General features: G+C 30.7%; 2 long non-coding RNA genes across 2 annotated transcripts; both read left to right on the top strand.

Annotated features, from left to right (window-relative positions):
• Positions 1–10,839: 10,839 nt before the first annotated feature.
• LOC147803321 (uncharacterized) lies at positions 10,840–18,997 on the top strand. The gene is made up of 3 exons (XR_015429036.1): positions 10,840–10,953; positions 14,921–15,012; positions 18,840–18,997. It is a non-coding gene; the product is annotated as an uncharacterized LOC147803321 (long non-coding RNA).
• LOC147803322 (uncharacterized) lies at positions 15,019–18,831 on the top strand. Its single transcript, XR_015429037.1, has 2 exons — positions 15,019–16,866; positions 17,871–18,831. It is a non-coding gene; the product is annotated as an uncharacterized LOC147803322 (long non-coding RNA).
• Positions 18,998–19,403: the final 406 nt, after the last annotated feature.

Below are 19,403 nucleotides of genomic sequence, written 5' to 3'. Positions count from 1 at the left end.
GCATTTGACAATGGGGATAGTTTCGTTAAAGAGAACAACTTGATTTTTTGGGTAGAGCACGCTACGAGGTGGCTGGAGAGCTTATATAGATTTTCATCCCATGGACACAGTTATATTACTTGTGTTGGTCATTATTAGCTAAAGATAATTCAGAAGCAATGCAGTGGTTCAGAATTCGAATCGTAGCATAAAACCTTCTCATTGAAGTTGCCATTAGAGTATTGTTCTTTTGCCAAATGTTACGAAGTATAAAGGCAGCAAGTTCAATTTTCTTTTTTTTTCTTTCTGATCTACTTATTTAAATTGTTCAACCTGTATTCCAATTTATAGAAGTACCAAGTCATTCTTAATAACTTAGATTTATATAATGAAAAGTCGTATCGCATTAAAGTTTAACTACAGAAAATTCTGGGCCACGGAAAAGTCTGAAAACTGAAGCACCAAACTGCAATAAATAGGATCACACGTTTATAATCCAAATTCACTCAATGAGAACAAAGAATAAGTAGTACATGACTGTTTAATTATAGGACACACACGACACTGCTGTGTAATTTTTTATATTTCAAACTAAAGTTTTTATGCAGATCACTCGGTTACTTGCATATTTGTAAGTGCTCGAGTTCGGTTGAAATTTTGGGGCTCGATCCTGCGACATTATCCACCGTGATGCAGCAGGAACTAAAGAGCTCAAGATCAATTTGACAACTGTGAGCTTAGTACCAAAAAAGTGCGAATGCGTCTGATTTGTCTTCGTATCATAAAAAGGGAAAATGCTCAGATGCTATGACATCATTAGTATTGCTATATTAAGAAGTTAATGAAATCTTACAAGTCTTACTTAAATTAAAATATTTGTTGGAATTATTTATACATTCAAAGCAGAATTTTTTTTTTTAGAATAACTATTGAAGAATCTTGTGAAGTATTTTTTTAGCCATAGAATTTAGTGACTTTGCTGTTGGGTGACAAACTGAAATCGTTGGTAGATTTGCACCCCTGATTTGCTAAATTATGTCAACACTCAAAAACGGTAGGTAGGTAGTTTATTTACGTCGACACTAGAGCTGCACGATGGGCTATTGGCGACGTTTTGGGAAACATCCCTGAGGATGATCCGAAGACATGCCTCCGCAATTTTTATGCTCTGCAGAGGGGATGGCTCCCCTGCATTGGTAGCCCGACGACCTGCTCGTGAATTCGAGAACTTTATGGTAGAACAATTTAACGAGAATCAGTACCGCACACCCCCGGCTTATCAATGTGGTCACCCACCCTCTAAATGACCGCAGTCAGTGATGCTTGACTTCGGTGTTCTACCAGTAAACTGCGGGACCACTAAAAAACGAAAATAGTGTACTTACAATGACTAAATTGACTGTAAAGGTTCTGCTTAAAACAGGTCAGAAGGATTATCAGCATAATCCAAAAGTCGATTTTCGTCGGTATAAATAATAATGGACAGCTGACAAATGTATAGTAGCAAGTTGCCTAACCAATATTACTAACCTTATATACTTATTGCTGAAAAACTTTGAGGAAAAAAAGTCCTCAAATTCTAAAAATTATCAATTACTTCTTCTCCCGATCTGTGTCTTTTTATATTTTATAAGTTTCATGGTATCAAATCGCAATCTATCATCAAGTGTTTGTTGAAAACAGAAAAATAAATCGAGATAGCAAAAATACGGACTTCTTATTTAAAATCTAAATTAATGAAGATAATTTTGTTGCTGTTGTTGTAGTTCATTTACGACGCACTAGAGCTGCGCAATGGGCTATTGGCAACGGTCTCAGAAACATCCCTGAGGATGATCCAAAGTTATGCCATCACTATTTTGATCCTTTCCAGAGGGGATGGTACCCCTGCTTCGGTAGCCCGATAACCTGCACGCGAAGTCGAGCACTTTATGGTAGAACAGTTTGACGAGGACCCATACCGCACCCCTTTGGTTCCTACGCGAATTGATCCAAGTGGTCACCCACCGGCACACTGTCCGCAGCCAGTATAATTTTGGATGTGTTCGCTTAGAAACTCCCCTACTTTCCTTTATACGTCCCTCCTTTTTTTAAGCAAAAGGGTTCTTTTGTGGGGTAGAATTGAATTTCTTCTAAACAGACTAGTGAGGTATTGTTCCCAGTGTGTTTTTTGTACGCTGAATTAAACGAGAATAATCCCCAAGGGATCGTACCAATAGTTAAGAATTTATGAGAGTCTCATGTACAAAAAGTACAAATTTGTACTAGTACCTATTACATCTTCTTAGTATAGCAATACTATAACTGCGACTTTTCAATAAATATATAAATCTAAATTATTGAGAATGACTTTAAGAAGTTTATTGATCACTGCGTCGCTTCTAAATTATATTTTGCTAATAATGACCAACACAAGTAATATAACTGTGACCATGGGATGAAAGTCTATTTAAGCTATCCAGCTGCCTCAAAGCGTGCTCCTTGTTTAAAAGTTAGCTAACAGAGTATGGTTATCTCAATACTCTCTTACGAATAACCTTCTAGATTTTTGGAATTGAAGTTACGGCAGCTTCAGCTGTTTTTGGTAAGTTTATCTTAGTAGCTTGATAGAATATTTAGTAGTGTAGAACAAAATATGCAGCTGTTAAGGATTTTCGTTTATTCAAAATTTACTATTTTTAAATTTTCAAAGAAATTGTAGCCTTTTAATTTCAAAAGTTACAATCAATTTTAATATGCAGTTTAATATTTTTTTATGTAAGTTTTGTTCAAAAAAATGATGATAATAATAATAAAACTAATTTACTCTGTTTGGATTAGCAAAAGCGGTTACTTAGAAATTGTAATATTTTTAACAATTGGATGAGTGAATTTATTTAAATTTATATTCTGTTTTTCAAACGGAAGTGTTTCAAACATGCCGAATGATATATAATGAAGTTCGGTAAGCATTACGTTTAAATGTTAATAAATAAATAACCAAAACAACTTTATTTTTAATTCAATAACATAAGTGCTGTTTATAAACAAAATATTTGAAATAAATTATATTTTCCAGTGAACCTACATTCGTAAAAAATAAGTACGCATTCACTGTCGAGAACACATTAATTAATGCGATAGTGTCTAAACAATGAAAAAGTTAGAAAGTTAAAGTCTGAATAATTAGGTATTTTGCTTTACCGTAAATGAATATTTTTAAATTTATATGAAATTTAAAATTCTAAATATTTCTGTATCATTATAGGTTAATTAGCAATTGCATCTACAGTAATTAGAGCCACGAATTAAGACTGGATTTATCGACTGTGTGGACCACGCATTAAAGACTGGATTTATCGACTGTGTGGACCACGCATTAAAGACTGGATTTATCGACTGTGTGGACCACGCATTAAAGACTGGATTTATCGACTGTGTGGACCACGCATTAAAGACTGGATTTATCGACTGTGTGGACCACGCATTAAAGACTGGATTTATCGACTGTGTGGACCACGCATTAAAGACTGGATTTATCGACTGTGTGGACCACGCATTAAAGACTGGATTTATCGACTGTGTGGACCACGCATTAAAGACTGGATTTATCGACTGTGTGGACCACGCATTAAAGACTGGATTTATCGACTGTGTGGACCACGCATTAAAGACTGGATTTATCGACTGTGTGGACCACGCATTAAAGACTGGATTTATCGACTGTGTGGACCACGCATTAAAGACTGGATTTATCGACTGTGTGGACCACGCATTAAAGACTGGATTTATCGACTGTGTGGACCACGCATTAAAGACTGGATTTATCGACTGTGTGGACCACGCATTAAAGACTGGATTTATCGACTGTGTGGACCACGCATTAAAGACTGGATTTAAAGCAGTTTCTATCAGTAAGAGAATTTTATCCTTCCAGGATATTTGTTTATCAATAGGTTATTCAATATTCTCTCAAAGTTAAATGTTTTGTTAAAAATATTAGATAATCATTGTTAGATATGCATGATTTATGCAATAACGTAACTTTTTATTATGCTATATTCAATATTTTACTTGCTGTTTTATGATACAATGTTAAGTCAAAATTCTTAAATTTTCTAGCTTTGAAGTTAGCCGCTCTTTTTAAAGTTTATTTTAAATGCAGTTTTGTTACTTAGTTTTTTCAAAGTAATTTTAATTAATTTTAAAATATAATTTGAGAACAGATTATTGCGTGAGAAAATTATTAGCATATTTATGAGCAATTAGAAAACTAATATTTTGATCCCTTGGTTTCGATTGAAATTTTTATACGATTAGAAATTTAGAGCTTGAGATTTTAATTCTGGTATTACACGTTACTCGTATTTTGTGTATCGCTACTAGTAAACTCGAAGCAGCATTCATAGAATATAATACTTGCGAACTTTTAATGCATTCAACAAATCTTCATATATTTTAAAATTCTAAATCCCTCACAATTTTATTTAAAAAAAAAAATTACAACTTCGTCAAATTAAACGGATAAATAACAGATTTACTGCATGTTTCAAAACTGCGATAGATTTTGAGAGTTGACAGTTACTTTTCAAAACAATGCAGTAAATTATATGTATACTCCACGTTCTAGGGATAATCATTAATATGGTAAATATACCAAATCTTTAATTTTACAATGATAGTGTCGGATGTCATATGGTTTGTTACGGAATAGTCACCTCGTCTTGTATAAGTTTGAATATCGTAATAGAATTTAATACTTTGTTATATGTCAGAAATAATTTAAAATAAAACCTAATAAATTTTAATGAAAAAGCAACCGAGCATTGACATACTTTTGTTATTCTATACGCAAATTTTTTGCAGCATAATTATTCAAAAACTAGTTTCCTCAAATAGTTATCAATACTTTCCAGCCTCAAAAAAATTTAATTTTGTGTTAAATTATGATTTTGGGTTCCTATTGAAATTTCTATCAAACCAAATATTTCAGGAAGTTTTTAAGAAATACTTGATTAGTTTTTCATACTATAAGAGTCTGTGCAAATTTTTAAGCCTTTTAAAAGAAAAAAATATCTTTCACTAATAAACATGTTATATTCATATCTACAGATCACTTTGCGACTGCTTTCACACGCTAATTATTAAAGTAGTTTAGCTGTTTACGCATTATTACAAAAAAAATTTGTTAAGAAATTAATTTTTCAATGAATCTATGAAAATCTCCTGCGTATGAATTATACTGAACAAAACTATAACGTATCTAGACGTTGTAGTATTTATTTTTTCAAAATAAAGTTATAAAATACTGTTTGTGTTAACTGAAGTGTATGAAAGCTCTAGAATCTATTCCTTTCCTTCTACATCATAGATTCTCAACCTTTTTAACGTTGCCGCCCCCTTAAGGAGCAAAAAACATTTTAACGCCCCCCTTCGTGAAAATGCAGTTGTTTAGAACATGGGAACGCAGGGAGGTGTGCTGAATTATAAGCAAAATCTTAATTTCTTTACGCTTTAAATTTGTTTGGTCTCTTTAAAAAATATAATGCGCTCATTAACTCGATAATTTTCTCGCGGCAGGTAATTGCAGTCTATTTGTTATAATAAAAATAAATACGTTTAATGAAAAAAATACAACAAAGAAACCTATGCTTAAAAAAATAATTTATTCTCAATTAGATAATTAAAAAAAAACCACCAAAATGATTTTTAGCACTAAAAAGTAGTATCAGCGAAACATTCAAGTAACTATGCTAGTGGGATGATTGTACTTAATGGTTCAGAATCAATTTCTTAACGATCGGCTCAATACTTTTAGTGAGATGAAGGCGCTAATCCCCTCGTTGCACAATTTTGAGTAGATTTCACCTTTTTGTGATAAGATCTGTAACATTGATTCCACGTTCGACAAGCTAGGGGGAAGGGGAGGCAATTAAAAAATGTTTAATGATAGTCTACAGTCCAGGATAGAGACGACTGATGTTACCTTTAAGCAAAAATTCTGTGAGACGATCATCCTTTCAAAGTTTACTTAGTTAAAAGTTCAACCAATTCCTCGTAAATCTGAACCTCTGTTGTTTCAATATTCACAAAAGGGTTCAGAACCCATAAACCCATTGAGGCACTTCTAGAGAACAAAACATCTTTAAAACGGTCAGAAAAGTTCATGTGCAAAGATTCAAGGTGTTGACAATATTCTTGTGCGTCATCAGAGTGAATTTCTCCTACTTGGCTGAACTCATTCCAACCAAAATTCTGCTTCCACGAAATGAGTTTTTTTAGAAAGGCAGAAATAACTGATTTTGTAGGGATCAAATTGAGCTCGTTGCCTTGAAGATGTAAATTATCACCCTTAAATTTTACAGATAAATCTGTCAAAGTCTTTCTTAAATTCCAGCAATCTGTCTCTCAGAGCTACATCTGTTTTCGAGGAACTCAAGCATAGAGTCGAAAAGATTCCAATACCTATTGAGACCCAAGACAAAATTTATGATGGTACCATCAAAGGATTTTGATGGTTTATGTTGGTTTCAACAAGATTCTTGATGGTCCAACATGTTTTGATGGGCACCATCATACAACAATTTCCATCATGGTTTGTTGGTTTTTGATGGACCAACAAATTCCAACATAGCAAGATGGAAAATGTTGCTGTATTGCTATGATGGTAAACCATCAAGTAATGTTGGATTTTTCATGGACCAACAGTAACCATCATATTATGATGGAATATGTTGTATTCCCTTTATGATGGTCAACCAACACGGTATGTTTACTATTGATGGACCAACAACAGTCATCAAAATATGATGGAAATTGTTGGTTTACATTTATGATGGTCTACCAACAAGTTATGTATATTAATGTTGGCCCAACAATAACCATCATATTATGATGGAATATGTTGTACTCCCTTTATGATGGTCAACCAACATGGTATGTTTACTATTGATGGACCAACAGCACCATCAAAATATGATGGAAATTGTTGGTTTATATTTATGATGGTCAACCAACATGTTATGTATGTTAATGTTGGCCCAACAATAACCATCATATTATGATGGAATGTGCTGTATTCCCTTTATGATGGTCAACCAACATGTAACGTTTATTATTGATGGACCAACAAGATCCATCAAAATATGATGGAAATTGTTGGTTTACATTTATGATGGTCAACCAACATGTTATGTATGATAATGTTGGCCCAACAATAACCATCATATTATGATGGAATGTGCTGTATTCCCTTTATGATGGTCAACCAACATGTAACGCTTATTATTGATGGACCAACAATATCCATCAAAATATGATGGAAATTGTTGGTTTATATTTATGATGGTCAACCAACATGTTATGTATGTTAATGTTGGCCCAACAATAACCATCATATTATGATGGAATGTGCTGTATTCCCTTTATGATGGTCAACCAACATGTAACGTTTATTATTGATGGACCAACAAGATCCATCAAAATATGATGGAAATTGTTGGTTTATATTTATGATGGTCAACCAACATGTTATGTATGTTAATGTTGCCCCAACAATAACCATCATACTAAGTTGTTGTTACTTTACGTCGCACTAGAGCTGCACAATGGGCTATTGGCGACGGTCTGGGAAACATCCCGGAGGATGATCCGAAGACATGCCATCACAATTTTGATCCTCTGCGGAAGGGATGGCACCCCCGCTTCGGTAGCCCGACGACCTGCGCGCGAAGTCGAGCACTTTACGGTAGCACAGTTTAACGAGGACCAATACCGCACACCCTCGGTCCCTACGCAGACTGATCCAAGTGGTCACCCACCCGCACACTGAACGCTGCCAGTGATGCTTGACTTCGGTGATCTGCTGGGAACCGTGTCTTAACGATCAGTCCACTGCGGGACTAGTCCACTGCGGGACATCATACTAAGATGGAATATGTTGTATTCCCTTTATGATGGTCAACCAACATGTTACGTTTATTATTGATGGACCAACAAGAGCCATCAAAATACGATGGAAATTGTTGGTTTATATTTATGATGGTCAACCAACAAGTTACGTATATTAATGTTGGCCCTACAATAACCATCATATTATGATGGAATATGTTGTATTTCCCTTATGATGGTAAATCAGCATGGTATGTTTACTAATGATGAACCAACAACAGCCATCGAAATATGATGGAAATTGTTGGTAAAAAATAGTTATTGCAAATAATAGCAATAATTATTTTCATTAAGGTGAATTTGAGAAATATAGAACAATTAGGCCTTATATCAGGACTAATAAAGTTAAGAAATATTCATTCATAAAATTTTTATGTGCACGTGAACTGCTTGAGCTTTGTGTGTGACATTTTACTGAAAGGTTTAAAGTTGTTATTTAAATTACTAAATATGTGGTGAAAGTATTCTTATGAAAGTTAAAAAATAAATGGTTATTGCTATTTAGAAACACAAAACAATGAGGCACACGTCGGGTTTAACTTAATTAAGAAAAATTTAAATAAGATAAAATTTTTATTCGCGTGAGTTATAGTCGAATATAGTCTTGTGATATTTTGCAATATGGTAGAAATTTGTGGTTTTAATTGCAAAAAATGTAGTAATATGTTGTTAAAGGTTAAAAATTAATAGTAACTGCAATTGATAACATTAATTTGAATTTTAAATTCAGAAAATAATAAGGCTTCATATCAATATTGATGAGATTAAAAAAGATTCACTCATATGGGTACACGATTGAGAAATTATGAGCACGTGTAGTATTTGAGCATAGTCTCGCGGCATTTTATTGAATGCTTAAAGGTTGTGGTTTAAATGATCAAACATGTGGTGAAATTATAACGAAGGGTTTAAAATAAATGGTTATTGCAATTCATAACATTATGGAGAATATTAGAAACACCAAACAAGAAGGCTACATATCAGGATTAATTAAATTAACAGAGATTCAAAGAAGATAAAGTTTTTATTCACACGTGCGGTATAGTCGAACATATTTTTATGAAACTTCACGATAGGGTCGAAAGTTGTAATTTTAATAGCAAAAATCATAGTAATATGTTGTTAAGGGTTTAAAATTTATATTAACTGCAATTAATATCTATAAGGTAAATTTAAATTCAGAAAAACAATAAGGATACATATTAGTATTAATATGATCAAAAAAGATTTATTCATATGGGTATACGACTGCGAGATTAAATTATGAGCATGGTTTGGTAATTGCAATTTAATTACCATTTGCATAAATGGTAGTTGCAATTCAAAACATTATGGTGAATTTTAGAAACACAAATCAAGGAGGCTATATATCAGGATTAATTAAGTTAAAAAAGATTCACACGTGCGTTAGTTTTATTCACACGTGCGGTATATTCGAACATATTCTTATGATACTTAACAATGGGGTTGAAAGTTGTACTTTTAAATGCTAAAAATGTAGTAATATGTTGCTAAAGGTTAAAAATTGATAGTAACTGCAATTAATATCGTAAAGGTGAGGTTTAAATGCAGAAAATAATAAAGCTACATGTCAGGATTAAGTTAAGAAAGATTCATTCATATAGGTACACTAGTGATAGATTAAATTTTTATGTACACGTGCACTACTTCAGCATTGTCTGGTTACTGAAAGGTTAAGACTTGTGATTTAAATTATTTAACATGTGGTTATTGCAATTAATAACATTATGGCGTTTTTAAAAAATACAAAACAGTAAAGTAACATATCAGAAATAATTAAATTTAGAGGATTTAAATAAGATAAATTTTTTTAGAAATTCTGCAATTTGTATAAAAGTTCTATTTAAGGTTAAAAATAAATAGTTATTAAATATAATAACATTGAGGTAGATCTTCAATTTAGAAAAAATTATACGTATTCACAGAAATTAGAACGATTCGTGGATTTAAGTAAACGAGTGATAGATTAAATGAGAGGAACAAAAGCCGTTATTTGTACTTTTTCTTAAATCGTGCATATTCTAGTAATATTTTACAACGGCGTGGAAATTTACTATTATAATAAATAAAAATTATTATATATATTGCTTTGGTTGTCGTAGGTCATTAAAGTAAGGGCTGTGTGATTGTACTTGTTTTCCAGTCACACAATCTAGGGCCTAGAATTTAACTTCTGCCACACCCATACATCACACCCATTTATATGGCGGAACCCATTCATAAATCCAATCATTCATTCACGGATCCTAATTTTGACCTGAACCAGAGAGCGATCAATCTCCATTCCAGTACCCCCCCCCCCCCCACCCCAGAGATTTAATCTGTTATGAGATCATGGAGAACTTTGTGACCCAACAGATTTAACTTTCAACTGTCACCATTTATTACACGGGGAGTCTTCGAAGGATGGATTCAAATTCCCGTTCTCACGACCGTGAGTCCAGCACCTTGCCAACTAGGCTATCCCGAACTATTATATAAATGAAATAATATTTAGTAATTGCAATGATTAATATATTGAATTTTAAAGTTGCTAAGGAGTAGGTAAAAACTTAAAAAATACTTATTAAATTTATTATTTAAGTATTTTGATGGTGATGTAAACACACAAAATAACTCTGAATAACTTTCGATCTAATGATAGGATTTTCAGATTATAAATTTTCTTTATATCCCTGTACCCATGGTATAGCTAAGAGACCGAATACAAGACTTTCGATTCCTCCGATTTTACATGGCATGTACTCTCGGAGGGTCTTGGCTGAGTCAAGGATCGAACCCTGAAAGGTATTTTAATAGAAAATGAATTAAAAAAAAAACATTTTATATTGCTTTGTTAAAATTCCAGAGTATACTTTAATTTCTCACAATATACATTCGACCCTGCGTCAATCGCAATCAGGAGTGCAGTGTGAATGGTACTTAAGTGTTCTTTTCAAATTTTGCGTTTGGGGTGAGCAGCAAAATATCAGCTCAACTTCTTATTGTTTGTTGACTGTTCACCCTCGTGAGGGTTGCAATCACGTAAGTTTTTATAAAATTATTTATTCTTTTAATTATTATATTTTCAGTACCTTTTCTTCTAGATAATTTATCGGGGATAGTTCCGTATAGTGATCTGTCGTACCAACTGCAATTGCCAAGGTACCAAGTAGATTTTATGTTTTTAAAAATAACACGTAGATGTTTGCCCGGGGATGTCTATTAGTAGGACTGGGCGATATAAGAAATTTTATATCGTGATGCATCGTCAGTTTTGCATCGCGATATAGTATTTTTGAAATTCATTTACTTGTAAGGCGCAGAAAGTCGGATTTCTATCAAAACTTCATACTCAGATTGATTTAAATCAATTTATGAATTTGATGTATATGTTTTACTTAAGAGAGATAATAATGTTATATTTTCTAAAAATGATCGCACAAATAACGAAAGATTTCTTAGTTTGAAAATAAATAATAAAAATATAATTAAAATTGAAATTTATCAATATATTTACCTAACAATATAGAAAGAAAATTCAAAAAATAAGTTCGTGAAAAATTATTTGTATGCTTAAAACAAAGTGCTAAATAAATTACACAAAAAAAGCACTTTTAAAACAACACTATTTTTTGTCATTATTATTTCACATAAATAATAAAGATAAATTGAATAATTACCGAATTCTGAACGAAAAAACAAAGTAAGGTTTAATTTCTTAAAAATAAAAACAAAAGAATTATGATATTCGATAATATATTCAACTGACAATATTGAAAGAAAATTAAAAAACATGATTATACTCTTTAATAAAACGAAGTGCTAAATGATTTAAAAAAAAGAAGTCGTGGAAGAATAAGTTTTGTTATAATTTTATTTATAAAAATGAAAACAACTAAAGATTTATAAGTTTAAAATCAGTAATAAAAACCCATTAAATTATTATTTTATCCAAAAAGTCTTTAATAAATTAAAATAAAGTAAAAAATAGCCTAACAAATTTGACTACTTTTTAATTTAATTCTTTATGGGCACCTTAAATTAGATTTCCGTTTGTAATAAATTTAATAATGTAAAATAATACTTAAACATATAATATCAAAATTAATTTTCACATTTAAAAATAAAAAAGAGTTTTGTTTAAAAAAAAAATTTACCTAATTAATACAGAAACACTTCTTTATATATTCTTTTCAATAATAGATTACGTTCAGAACAAGGTAACGACGGCGATTACCAAGTTTGAAATAATCTACAAGAAACGATCAAATCACGGCAAAGAAGAAAAAAAAAGTATAAGAGGTGCGGAAAAGAACATGTGAGATCACGATATATGTTCTCAAAACTGATTCTGATTCTACCGCTCAGCAATCAAGGCCGTTTCAATATAACGATACGTACATCGTCTTTCCCAGCGCGAGTTGTCATCGAAACGTAAGAGATCCTTGCGTGTCTTGTATCGCTATATCGTTCGTCTTCTTTACTCGACGCTTAAATCGGATTTCTGATGCATCGCCTGGAACGAAAGTCGCTGTATCGGCCTGTCGATACAGGCGTTAAATCAAAATGTCGCGATATATCGATTAATGGCCCAGTCCTAGCTATGAGTTATACCTTTCGAGTTGGTCCCTTTCAGTGATGTTTTTTTTTGTTTCTCTCGGGACACTGCCCGGAAATTTCAAGACTTGGCGATTATACCCACAGATCATGGTACGGAAATCTCCATTTATTTTTATTCTTTACCTCGTGTAAAAGTGCAATGTTTATTAAAAAATTATGTGGAACTCGAGCTATAAATTGGCTGGGGACAAATCATAAATTCTATTATTATTTCATCTACCATCAGTATTCTCCCTAATCGTTTTTTGAAGGCTCTGCCTGAACTTTGATACCAATAAATCAACCCCTTTTCTTAAAAATAAACCGGTATCTATTCAGATTCTATCTAACCGCTATCTATTCCCTAATTTATTCAGATTCAATTTCGAAAACAATTGATTCATTGTTTAAAATAAATATTAATTAAACATTGATAAAATTATCTGTCTTCAGAGGTCTGTCCAAGCCAAATTTATTACCGTTCAGGGGTACCTTCAACAATTCAACTTAAAAACAGTAGTTTCACAAAATACTTTTTCTTAAAATTTTGTTTTTGTGTCTCATACGAAATGATAATCCATATTTTTATGTTGATTTTTTAATATAATTTGTAATTTTCACTAAATATATCTAAATTTTCACGAAACAGGTACCTCTCAGAAAAACCTAGACAGTCCCTTGGTCTTTAACATAAACAGTGGGAATTAAAATAAAAATTTTTTTTATTGATGTTATCTTAAAGATATTTGTAACATAGAAAATGATGGATAAAATAATTGTGATTAATGCTGTTGAAAGTCTTTTGAATTTAGTCTCTGGTGTAAGATCGTCACTCAGAAGCGAATGCAATTGCCGTACGCAAACACTCGGTGCATATGGCAAAGTTCCAAAATCCTGAACCTCCGTCGCATGGAAAGACATATGTTTATGCGTCTGACTGAATCTCACGAGATAATCTCTTCTGAGCAGGGCCTGATTACCGAAAAGGCACAGAAAGCAAGTGCTTCCCCTGTAAAATTCTAGGGGGCCCCCCAAATGACTGAAATTAGGGGCCCAATTTCTTATTTTTGCACTGCACTAGTGAACGTTCATTTTCTGCATTGAAAAGAATAAAAAATCGGTTGAGATCAACTCTTTCAAATAATAAATTAAGTGGTTTAGCCCTTTTAGCAATAGAGAGTGATATTACAAATAGGTTACAATTTGCAGATATTATTGAAGATTTTGCGAATTTGAAAGCGAAAAAAAAGCCTATGTAATGGTAACCTATGAGTTTTCTTATTTTTTTTTAAAATCTTTCTTCTCTATCAAGCGTGCTCAATTTAATTTTACTCTGCTTTTTATTGTTGAACTAAACACACAAGACTTTCAAATATCTATCAGTACAAAAAATATTCTTGTTTCATGTTTGAAAATTATTTGGTATGATTTTTCTGGTGCAGTAGCAATAATTTATGCTGAATTAGAATTTTGTGTTGTTTTGCCGCTAGTAAACAAATTGGCGTAAAATAAAAGACTAATCTTGCAAAGAACCTTTCGTATAACAACAAGAAATTTTATAATTTAATTTAGTGAAATATTTAAATTTTGTTAACATGTTTTTGCTACTATATAGCACGTAAAGAAGGGTCCATCATGATTGCATAGGATCTCTGTATTCCTTTCTAAGGTTCTAATAGTTTTCACATGGTTCTCGTCTCTTTAAAATGTATTGTTTATGGGCGAAAAATATCAAAAGTTTATTTTGCCCAAGTTAGGGGGGCCCCAAAATCCTATTATGCTTCCCCTATTTTCAGAGGTTAATCGGGCCCTGCTTCTGAGATTGAGATTCGAAAGGGGTTTAGGTAGCCCAAAGTGTTGCAATAAGGCTTTGTGTCCCGAATCTTAGAATTAAGTCGCTGAGCACGTAACTTTTGAGACTAAATTTTAAGACTGGTATCCTACAACACTAGTGATGCTCTATACATTAATAAGCAATTTTGTTTTTCTTTCATTTTATTGTTATGATCTTCTGTTTTCCCAATCTTTTTTGATAGTTTGATGTGAGCTTTTTTGTTATCCACAATGCACACATCTATATTATGTAAAGCAGTTAAAGATAAAGTATCTAACAATTAAACTACTTTAAATTCACTCCTGCTATTTTATCAATTGTATGAAGGACAAATGTTCTGATAGCGATACCCATATTCACATTTTTGTTTATATTCTGTAAAGTGACTGAAAATTTACTACAATTTTAAGATTATTTATTACCATTTTATTATCCTTATACGAGCGTAATTTGCTGAAAATTGTTGTAAACATAAATATTTCTTTTAAAATGTTCATTCCATTCTAAACAAGGTATTTCGTATTTAGGGCAACAAAATGCAATTTATTTTTTTCTATAAATTGACTTTCTTTTCAGTTCATTACTTTGGATGAGTTAAAAGGAACATTTGAACGTAGAATCTGTTGATCATTAGGATTTCGTTTCCATTCATCTGTTTGAGAGGATGGGTAAGTTTTGTTAGTGCAAAAAATAATCATTTTCATTTTAAAATTTAGTTAGAATTAAGAAGCTTTTTTAATTTTTCTTCAATTAAATGTGTAAACTTCTTTTTATAATGTCTAACTTTTATTTCATAACTATTTTTATTTCATAATCTGGAGTGATTTCTGTGTATCTAAAAATATCAAACTCGAAACTTTCTAAAATATACTAGATCCTGGAAAGCACTTTGTTTACAAAAATTAAAAAAACCTGAAGTAATTAAGGTTTAAAAATAAGGTTTCCAATTTTCTTGTCGCCATCGTACTTGTGAATCAGAATTTCGATATCTGACATAAGTATTAATTTGAGTTTTTGCATAGCATTAAGAGTTATTTGGAAAATTTTCAAAAAATTGCAAATCACAGTCACATAGTGGTTCGAGCCAAAGCTGTAGCGTTACTGAAGCCTCATTTCATTTCTAATAATTTATTAGAAATGAATTATTATGTTTTTGTTTCTCAGTATTTAAAATGATTTTTAAACTAAGATTTTTAAAAAAATGTTGTGCGTTTTTTGTAGCATTAGAAACAAAAAGAAAATTCTGTTAAAGAAATTATAAGCTGAGTCAAACCTATGACATTTCTTTTGGAAATAAATATTTTTAATGTGTCCTATTTTTTCTTACTGTTGTCACTACCACTGCTTTTAGTTTTTTTTACTTATTTTGTCTTTTAAAATTTTCTTGAAAAAGTCGAATGTAGTGACAATTTTGTCACCAGATAATTAGTTGAATATTTTGTATTTAGTTAACTGATTGTTTGCTTTTTTGTTAGAGTCTTCGTTTAGGACAACATTATTATTTTATTACTAATAATTTTTGTAGCATTGAAGTCATTTTTCCAGCTTACTGTTATGGACTTAAGAATTTGTATTTCTAAGACTTCATAATTTGTTAGAAATTTAATCTTGCAAAAATTAACAAACTTAGTAAGAATTGCATCTCACATAATGGACATAATTATACAATGAAAACCTCTCAGGAGAGACCATTCTCTGTTCCTCGATAAAATGGACTTGGGAATGGAGGTTGGTCGTTCTTAGTGGTGTTACCTTCATCGACTCAAAGTTACATGATTTTTCGCAAACAATTTTAATTATAGACTGTCATTCTCTTGGTATTGAAATGTTCCTTGTGTTGATGTCGTGAAAACTGGATGGGTGAATAAAATTTTACATTAATAGAAATTATCCCTTCTAATATAATTATGTGTGAAACGAAATGTACCAACTATGTATGGTGTAGTTTTTTTAAATAAATAAAAAATTATGTTTTTAAGTTAGCATTTAATTTTTTTTTTCTTCATAAAAATCAGCTGCAAAAGATGAGAAGGGATTTGTTTGTTTGAGATGCTGAGTTTTTTCCAATTGACTTTTTTATATACTTAAAATAAGTAATCCAACAAAAATTACTGATTAATCAAAAATAAATCATTCAACTCTGATTACTAAATTATCGTCTTTAGTGCAATTTGACTACAACATGAAGTTGTAGATATCTGAGAGATCATCAGAAATAATTCTTTAAATAAAAACCAAGCAAATATTTAGAATACATTTTAAACTACTTATTTGTTTTGATATTTTATTGTGTTTCCTTACTTGACCTTTTCCTCATCTTGTGCAGAGATTTTGCCTAATTGCTGGGAGAGGTTTTTATGGTCTCTGCTAAAGTCCATGGAAAAAATACCTTTCCTCCCTAAAGTGGTTGTAAATAGAGATCGCTACATAGAGGTGATCTTTCCTGGAGGTTTCACTGTATATGGCATTTTAATGCAGGGCAACAGTTTAATTAAACAGATGTAGAATTGTAATTTATTGATGTTTAATCTTTAACTTTCTTCCAAGCAATAGCAATAATTATACCGATTATTTTCATATATTCAACAACTTTTAAGAAATGTGTTTTAAGATTACATTTCGTCCGTTAAATTTCTATCTTATTTAAAATAGGACAATTGACTTCAAATCTTTATATTATTAATTTTTTATTCTTTAAAACACATTCCAATAAACTGTAATAAGGTACTACATTTAAATTCTTCATTATTTAGTTTATTTTTATTATAGTTTTCAATTGCTTACAAGTATAAAATATTTAAAGGTTTACACAGTTGTAAAAGCTTAAATATTATATTTTATTTTTTCCATCGAAAATAATTTTTCCTAATTGCTAATATTTATTGAAGAATAGTTAATGTATAATTTATTTTGTAGTAATTTTATTTATTTATTTTTGAATAAGAGAGAAATCATATTTTTCTACTGTTAAACTTCTAATTGTTTTGTTTACTGATTACTTCTTTGCCTTAAAACAATTTTCCCTTATAAATTTAACACTAGAAAGACAAAAGAAGCCAAATTAACCCCTTTCTTTTTTTTTTTTTTGGTTTCTCTATAATAGACAATTACAGTCTTTTTTTTTATAATTTAATTCTTCATGCATTCAGAATTCCTTGAAACTCCCAAAAAACATTTTATTACTTTACTTGTACCATTTGTAAAGTTTTTTTTGCGCAAAAAACATGTACTTTCCGTAAACATAATTTTATTATACCACACTTGTCCATCTGCCGTTCATTTACAATGGCTGTGCTATGAAAGCCAATACATTCTAGCTTTCATTTGATTTTTTGTGATTAAATCCTACTATTTCACATGATCGATAACTATCTGTATTATAAATTTTGCCCTTATGTAGCTGAATGAAAATGTGGGTTTGATATAATGTATTTTTATAATGTTAAAATTCAACGGTACCCACTGAAACATTGTTAATAGTTGACAAAATTTTCTAGTTCTGAATATTTAAGATTTTTTAGTTCAGTAAAAAAAAAGGTGTTAGAATGGTATGATGTAAGTGATATCAAAACTAAAATAGCCTTAGCAGATGGAGGCAGCACATGTGGCCTCATAACGAATCAGGAATCGTTTTTGATTGCATTACTTACAGAGGCCTTTTTTTAGTTAAAATGTTTAATAACTAAATAAGTAAACATTTGGCAAAAGAAAACAATTTTACTTTTGGTTTTAGGAGAGAATTTCCAATAAGTTAGGATTGAAAAAAAATTAAAGAGATGCTGTACTTGTTCATTCAAACACTAACTTACTGAAAGTGCTGAGTATTTCTGACCTTCCATAAATTGTTCCAATTTAAGTGCTTATTTAATCATTCATGCCTTAGCAATATAGAAACATGTTAAGAATACAGTGTTTAGTTTAATCAAATATTTTCATTAACTAATTAGAATGAAATACCACAGAATTTCAATGATCAAGCCTATAATATATTTTTATTAAATAATTATATTAAGATTTTGGATGTCTAATCACTAACCCCCTCAGTCTTTTTAAGGTATACAGCAATGTTCAGTTTTTCTAGTGTTAAAAATTATGCAATATTTTCTCCCAGGACTATATTTATTTTATATGTTTTCATTATTATTACAGGACTGTCAACTTTCTACGCTTTTTTTCAAATATTTATTCTAGTGCTACATAAGTTTATGGTTTAGGATATTATTTTCTATTTATTTTAGCCAATTTTCCATGCCAATTCTCATGAATTCATTCATTTGCAATGAGATTTTGTTCTAGGTCTTTTGTTTTAAGGCTGTTGGCAAATTTAACAAAAATTTTTAAAGCTTTGATTTTTAAATGTCCACCACTTTATAAAATATTTTTTAAAATGCGTATAAGCTGGCAGACCTGTTATTATTTTCAGCATAAAAATAAGCAAACAGCTACTGTCATTTGTTTATCTAATGTGTTTTAATTTGATTTTTTTATTTTGCAGTTATAATTCGAGAATTTATGGGAATAAAGTTCATCAATATTGTATATTGAAATTCAACATTTATGTATGTCAAATACTTTTGTAGATTATATGTGTAAAAAAATTATTAAAAGTACTATAAATGTATTAAATGTATTTAAATAAATGTTTTCAATTTACATGTTTGTCTTTATTTATTAAAATTCTATTTTTTGAAATCTATTATATATTTTTTGTAAATTGTACTTATAAACTATAGGAAATTTTTTTTCCTCTTCAATCTTAATGTTAAATTAAAAATAAATTATGGAATGCTATCTTGTTTTAAATGTAGGAAAAAACTTTCTGTAAGTTAGGGTCCGCCAAATGATTAGAGTCTCAAGCTTTAATTTTGCTTAATTTAATTTCAATATTATAATGAAACTTCTACATAATCATAGCCGATATTGACATAGTATTCCATACCAAAAATTTTTTTTATATATTATTTTCAAATGTAAATTGGACTAACATAAAGATGTTCGAATCATGCTTATTAAAAAATACATGGATTGTGGCGAAAAGTTATGGTTGTAACCAGCCAAT

Source organism: Parasteatoda tepidariorum, chromosome 9 (genome assembly GCF_982258835.1).
Source record: "Parasteatoda tepidariorum strain Cologne lab strain chromosome 9, Ptep-v5.0, whole genome shotgun sequence".
In the NCBI taxonomy this organism is placed as follows: domain Eukaryota; kingdom Metazoa; phylum Arthropoda; class Arachnida; order Araneae; family Theridiidae; genus Parasteatoda; species Parasteatoda tepidariorum.
This window is presented reverse-complemented; position numbering and strand designations above follow the sequence as displayed.